Raw genomic sequence first — 6,072 nt, 5'->3', positions numbered from 1 at the left:
CACATGAGGTCTACACGCTAATAAACTTCTGCTTGGTTTTCTCTGTTAACCTGTCTTTTCTTGCAGCGGTCTCAGCCAAGACCTCAGAAGGGTGGAGGGAAAGTTATTTCCCCCTCCTTCCGTCCCAGCCTCCCCAGGCCGGCCCTGGTAAAAGGAGATGGAATTTATTCCATTGCTTTTCACACAGATACACAGCAGAGATGGACACGTGCTGAACTGAAGTGCTTTTAAACGAATCACCGTTCACTTCAGTGGAGGCAAATCAATGCACATTTCATCGGAATTGTCATGAGGGAACTTAAGTGTATCAGCATCATTCTTTCAATGTGTTCGGCAGTGTTTTAGTACCCTGTTCCAATTGTCTATTGATGCGTAAAAAGTTACCCCAAATCATGGCTCAGAACAATAATATTCACTTCCTTTGCTCCGTGACTGCAGTCCCTATGCGGCTGCAGTCGGGCAGTGGCTGGGCTGAGGTCATCCTGAAGCTTCTCCGCTCGCCTCTGCACCTGGGCTGGAGCAGCCCAACAGCGGGGGCTCCCTGGACACTTCTCTCTCTTCCTCTCTGAGAGGGCCCCCCACGGGCTGACCTCCGGTGAACCGTTTACAGGGCAGCTGAGGCTCCATGAGCGAGTGTCCCAAGGGGAAGTGTCTGATGCCGTGTGACTTCCCACCCCAGCCTGGGAAGTCACCGAGCATCACTTCAGCTGTATGTATTCCTCAAGGCAGCCACAGGACCGCTCCGGGTCAAGGAGAGGGAACAGAGATTCCGCCTCTTGACAGGAGGAGTGTCACAGGACTGGTGGGCATAATTAAGTACCACCACACACCCCTTAAAGACTGGCCCTCCTGTCACCTACTCGATTGAACCACCTTAACTGACCTGAGTCCACAGAGCCTGCTTTCCATGGTCACCTCCAGACCCTCAGCCCTCGTTACTCTCCCTGTGAGTAATTCCCACTTGAGCGTCACGTACCTCCTCCCCCAGGATGGACTATTTCAAGGGAGAAGTCATGGTCTTTGTGAAAAGGCACCAGGACTTCTGGTCAACCCCAGGTTATTTTTGACAAGGCCAAAATCAACTCCACTAAGACAAAGACACTCATAACCAGAATTTCAAACTAGTAAACTTGGAGGCTTATTTTCTCTCACACTTCGTGGTCTCCAAAGGAAAAGAAAATGCAAAGACAGCCAACTAGCAGTGGGAGAGGTTCTCCTACACCTAAACCCACGAATACCTGGCTGTCAGGTTTGTCCATCCCTCCAACAGACATGAGCAGAGAAAAAAAGGCAAGCAGCCCAGTGTGAAAGGAACGCCCACTTGGTGGACCATTCTGGGCCTGCCTGTCCTCCCCTCTGAAGGTGGGGGGCTGGTTTCATATTGCTTTGCGCACCTAACAAAGCGGACGAGCATCTGGAATCTCTTCCCTTTCTCCTCTGAACACCTCTCGCTCAGTATTGATCAAGCTGACCAACTTTTTCTTAAATAAGAGATTCAAGTGAGAGCCTGGAGTAATGAGTATTCCTCAGAACAATGTCACAAGAAAAATCAAATAGGGACTTCCCTGATGGTGCAGTGGTTAAGAATCCGCCTGCCAATGCAGGGGACACGGGTTCGAGCCCTGGTCAGGGAAGATCCCACATGCTGCAGAGCAACTAAGCCCACGCACCACAACTACCGAGCCTGCGCTCTGGAGCCCGTGAGCCACAACTACTGAGCCCGTGTACTGCAACTACTGAAGCCTGCGCGCCTAGAGCCTGTGCTCCGCAACAAGAGAAGCCACCACAATGAGAAGCCCACGCACAGCAACAAAGAGTAGCCCCCGCTCGCCACAACTAGAGAAATCCCACGCGCAGCAAGGAAGACCCAACGCAGCCAAAAATAAATTAATTAATTAATTAAATAAATTTATTTTAAAAAAAAGAAAACTCAGATAAAATCCCTAGGGACAGCTCAACCATTCGGAAAGAAAGAGAACCTGATATATTTTGCACATACTGGTAGGAGGAAAGGGAAGGAATTCAACGATGTTCCAACTAAGACAGAGTCCACTATGTGGAAATAAATTATTCAATACCCAAATATTGTCAACTCAGTCTTAATTTATATTAAATTATATTATTTATATTACTCTGTTCATTTGTTTGTTTTTCTTTGTTTTAAGCAGGAAACGTTGGAGGAAATTTTAGGAAGTTATTTTTAAGAGTACATTTGAGAATGCAAAGCACAAGACTTACAAATAGCTTTGTTTGGATAACATAGAATTGAGCATATATACACACCAGTTACCATCAACTATATAAAATCTATACTTCTGTACTTTGTGATATATAAAATGATATAAAAGACATTTGGGGGTTGAGACAAACGAACACAGCCAGTATAATAGGAAATAATATTTCATTCATTAGGAGTGAATTTGCTACTGTGTTATGTAGGATAATATTGTGAAGCATTTTGGTGTGAAATTTCATATACTCTACAATTTTAAATGATTTAGTAAAAAAATACATACATGAAGTATATGCAGCAAGATAACAATTGTCAGATATAGATGGCAAGTATACAAGTATTGATTGTACTTTTTTCTGTTTTTCTTTGTGTCTGAAAATTTTCAAAATAGAAGTTTTTTAAATACATGGATATTATTCCTGTCCCCCAGTTTTTTAAATTCTTAAAATAAGAAGAAAGGCATGTTGAAGTTGGCCTAAGAAGATGGGACCTGTCACTTCCAAAAAGAGCTGGCGAATACAGTAAAGGGCTCTCCCTCAGATGTTAAGGGCTCGTCCTCAGAACAAAACAAGACAAGAAATCTGGGCTCACCCTTAGCTTTCGGGGCTCGACAGTGCTCCGCCAACAGTGCTCCCCTCATGCGTGGCAGCCTGGAAGGGCCTAGGAGCTGCCAGGTCACCAGTGGTGAAAAGTGTTGGGCTCTCTGTTGGTTTCAGTGTTTCTGTCTCCCAAACTCAGTAAGACATGGTCAGAATCAGCCTCCGTGGCATGATATGACAACAGTGACAATAAGAACGCTATGAGCAGATAATAATGCCTAACATTTATCAGGCACTCAGTAAAAGGCCTTGATAAAGGCACAGTCAAGATGACATGTGGGGGGCTTCCCTGGTGGCGCAGTGGTTGAGAATCTGCCTGCCAATGCAGGGGACACGGGTTCGAGCCCTGGTCCGGGAAGATCCCACATGCTGCGGGGCAACTAAGCCTGTGCTGAACCTGCGCTCTACAGCCTGCGAGCCACAACTACTGAAGCCCGCACGCCTAGAGCCCGTGCTCCACAAGAGAAGCCACCGCAATGAGAAGCCCCCGCACCGCAACGAAGAGTAGCCCCCTCTCGCCGCAACTAGAGAAAAGCCAGTGCATGGCAACGAAGACCCAACGCAGCCAAAAATAAACAAATAAAATAAATAAATTCAAAAAAAAAAAAGATGACACGTGGATATTAATGACAGATAAGGCGTGTGGTCATGGTGTAGAGTCTTCCCTTCAGCCGGGTGTCCAGCAGAAAGTTATGAAGTCTTTCCTAGTGGATGGACTCTCACAGTCAAGCACTGGGGCAGCAGTAGAGGGGCTGCGTGGGCTGGGACACCCCTCTGTCCATGTGCCCCCCTCTCCCCTGATCCGGCCTGACCTGTGTCCAACCGACTGCGTCCAGGAGAACCTCCTCCACCGCAGCTGGCCCCGGCGGCCTGCACGCGCTCGCGCGCCAGTCCTCACCCTCAGCGCCGCCTGTAAGCTGTCCACCTGTCCCACGCGGCTCGGGACCAACATCGTCTCGTTTCTATTCATTGTTTTTTCATATCTCTACCAATTTTTCAACTTGTGCCTCCTGCCCCCGCCTGCCTGAGTAGCCAGAGACACTGTGTCTTCCCTCTGGGAACTTCCGCTGTGCCAGAGTGCTCAGGAAAAGAAGGAATGAACACGGACTGAAGAACGAGGGTGCCATCAGCCTGGCCTCCCCATCCAAGAACAAGCTCAGTCTCTGGGGGCTGTGGTTCCTCCGGGCCACCTGGACTCAGTATTCAACTCACTCCACAGGGTTATTAAGAGGATCAAACGACCTAACAGAGGTGGCAACACTTAACAAAGAAAGAACTGTATGTTCGTTGTTATATAAACCAATGTCGGGTTAGTTTTGTCTCCCTTATTTAATACTTTCTACTCCACATTAAACTTCCAAATTGTATTTTTATAAAAATGTCCTCAACCATTAAAAAGTTAGCATATATTCAGAGAGTACTCATAAAATATTCACTTATTCAGCAAATATTATGTCATAGGCTAAAGAAGCATCAGTCGACTTCAAGGAACGTTACAATTGAATGGAGGAAATAACAAATGCGAAGCAGGCTTGCTGTCAGGGGTTCGTGTAAGCAGTGCTGCAGGAGTTCAGAGGAGATAACTTCTGTCGGGCAAAAGCCTGATATTTTAAATTCAGGTTTACTGAAATATTATTTAATTCTACGGTAATTGGATGGAGGCGAAGTTTTTCTCTGTCTCTATACAACACTGCCCCCTAGTGGTGCCGTGGCCCCCTTGCAGCGCCTCCCAACGCCCCGACGGGGTACAGAACAGGCAATGGAAACGCTGTGCCAAATCACTACCGAATCTGGATGGATGTGTGAGTATTCGTTTCCAGTTGAGCCGTTTTAAGTGAAGCCGTTATTTCCCTTGTTTTCCCCTTCCAGGAAAACCGTGTCCTACCGTAAAAGTACCCTGTCCTTTGGGTCCTAGCCTTTTATCACAGGGTGCGCTGGGAGAAGGCAATGACGCCCAAAAAACGATATAAAAGGGAAACGCTGACCTTCCGCGGCCTTCAGGGAAGAGCCCATTCCTGCTCCCAGGCCGCTGTTGAGAGTGGCGCCCGCGGAGCCGGCGAAGGGGCGGGCAGCGCACCGTTCCTTCCCCGGGTCTGCGTCTCACGGAAACGTGCTCCTGGGAACACGGACATCTTGAGGCCTGTACCAAAAGCCAAAGCTCCTGTCGTGTCAAAAGTGGGGCTGTTTTGCTCTGGAAGAGGTGACGATTTCGGCGCTCCTTCGGGGCAGGCTCTTACCTTCTTCTGGGAAGAGCCCGGGATGGGCCACGTGACTCTTCAAGAGTCGTGGGAAAGGCTGTCAGTGCCGCAGGCGGAGTTGCAGCCTTGAATGCTTTTGTTCCATCAACAGAAAGAAATGATCGCTCTCTAAATATGGGTGGGGTGGGGTGTGCCTAAAAACAGTCGCTTCTTTTTGTGGCACGTGAGGGTTTTGTTGGAGAGGTGCTAAAAGGAGGAGCCCAAAGCCAGGACGGTCATCGTCCCCAGAAATTTTGCCAGACTCAAGGCCTCGCTGGGCAAGCGGCTCGGGGTATAACTCACTGAGGGCAGGGATTTTGTCTCTCTCGTTCATGGAGGTATAACCCAGGGCCTAGAAGCCTGCCAGGTGCATAGAAGGCATTTCAATGTTTGTTGAATGAATACATGATGGGAAAAGTGCTCCCCGTTTGTCCATACAACACAGGGCTGCCCCGGGCAGAGCAGTGCCTGGCCGTGGAGTTGGCGCAGCAGCTGGACAAGGAGAAAAGGGAAGAACCCGGAGAATCATGTTCCTGGCCACACGTGATGTGCTGATGACTCACAAAAATGAACTAGGGCACCTTGAAGGGTGGCAGAGCCCCCAGGTGGGCACGTGGAGCTCAGAAACGTGGTTATTTGGACACGAGTGTAAATGTGACCCCCGACTGGCTCCCAAGCTGGTGTGACCTTCAGCATAAGTAACACAGCATCACCCCTCCTGTCTGCGAGCACCTGCTCTCTGATCTACCCTCCCCGTATTCTTACATTCAAGGACCTTGGAGGGTGGGTCCCCTTCCTGAAGGAAAACGCTGCAACTGTTAAATTATAACTTCCAGTCCTAGACCACCTCCTCTGGCAACTTCTTTTTCCCCTCTGAGTACTGAAGGTGGAAATCTAAGAATGATGTAGCTGACCCTCTTTACACATTTACCTGTACTTCTCTTAATTCTGCTCTCTTCAGGGCAGTTATTCTGCTTCTCACACAACACATAAGATGTTAGGT

This window comes from Balaenoptera musculus, chromosome 12 (assembly GCF_009873245.2).
Source record: "Balaenoptera musculus isolate JJ_BM4_2016_0621 chromosome 12, mBalMus1.pri.v3, whole genome shotgun sequence".
NCBI lineage: Eukaryota > Metazoa > Chordata > Mammalia > Artiodactyla > Balaenopteridae > Balaenoptera > Balaenoptera musculus.
The sequence above is the reverse complement of the archived record's forward strand: the minus strand, read 5'-3'. Positions refer to the sequence as shown.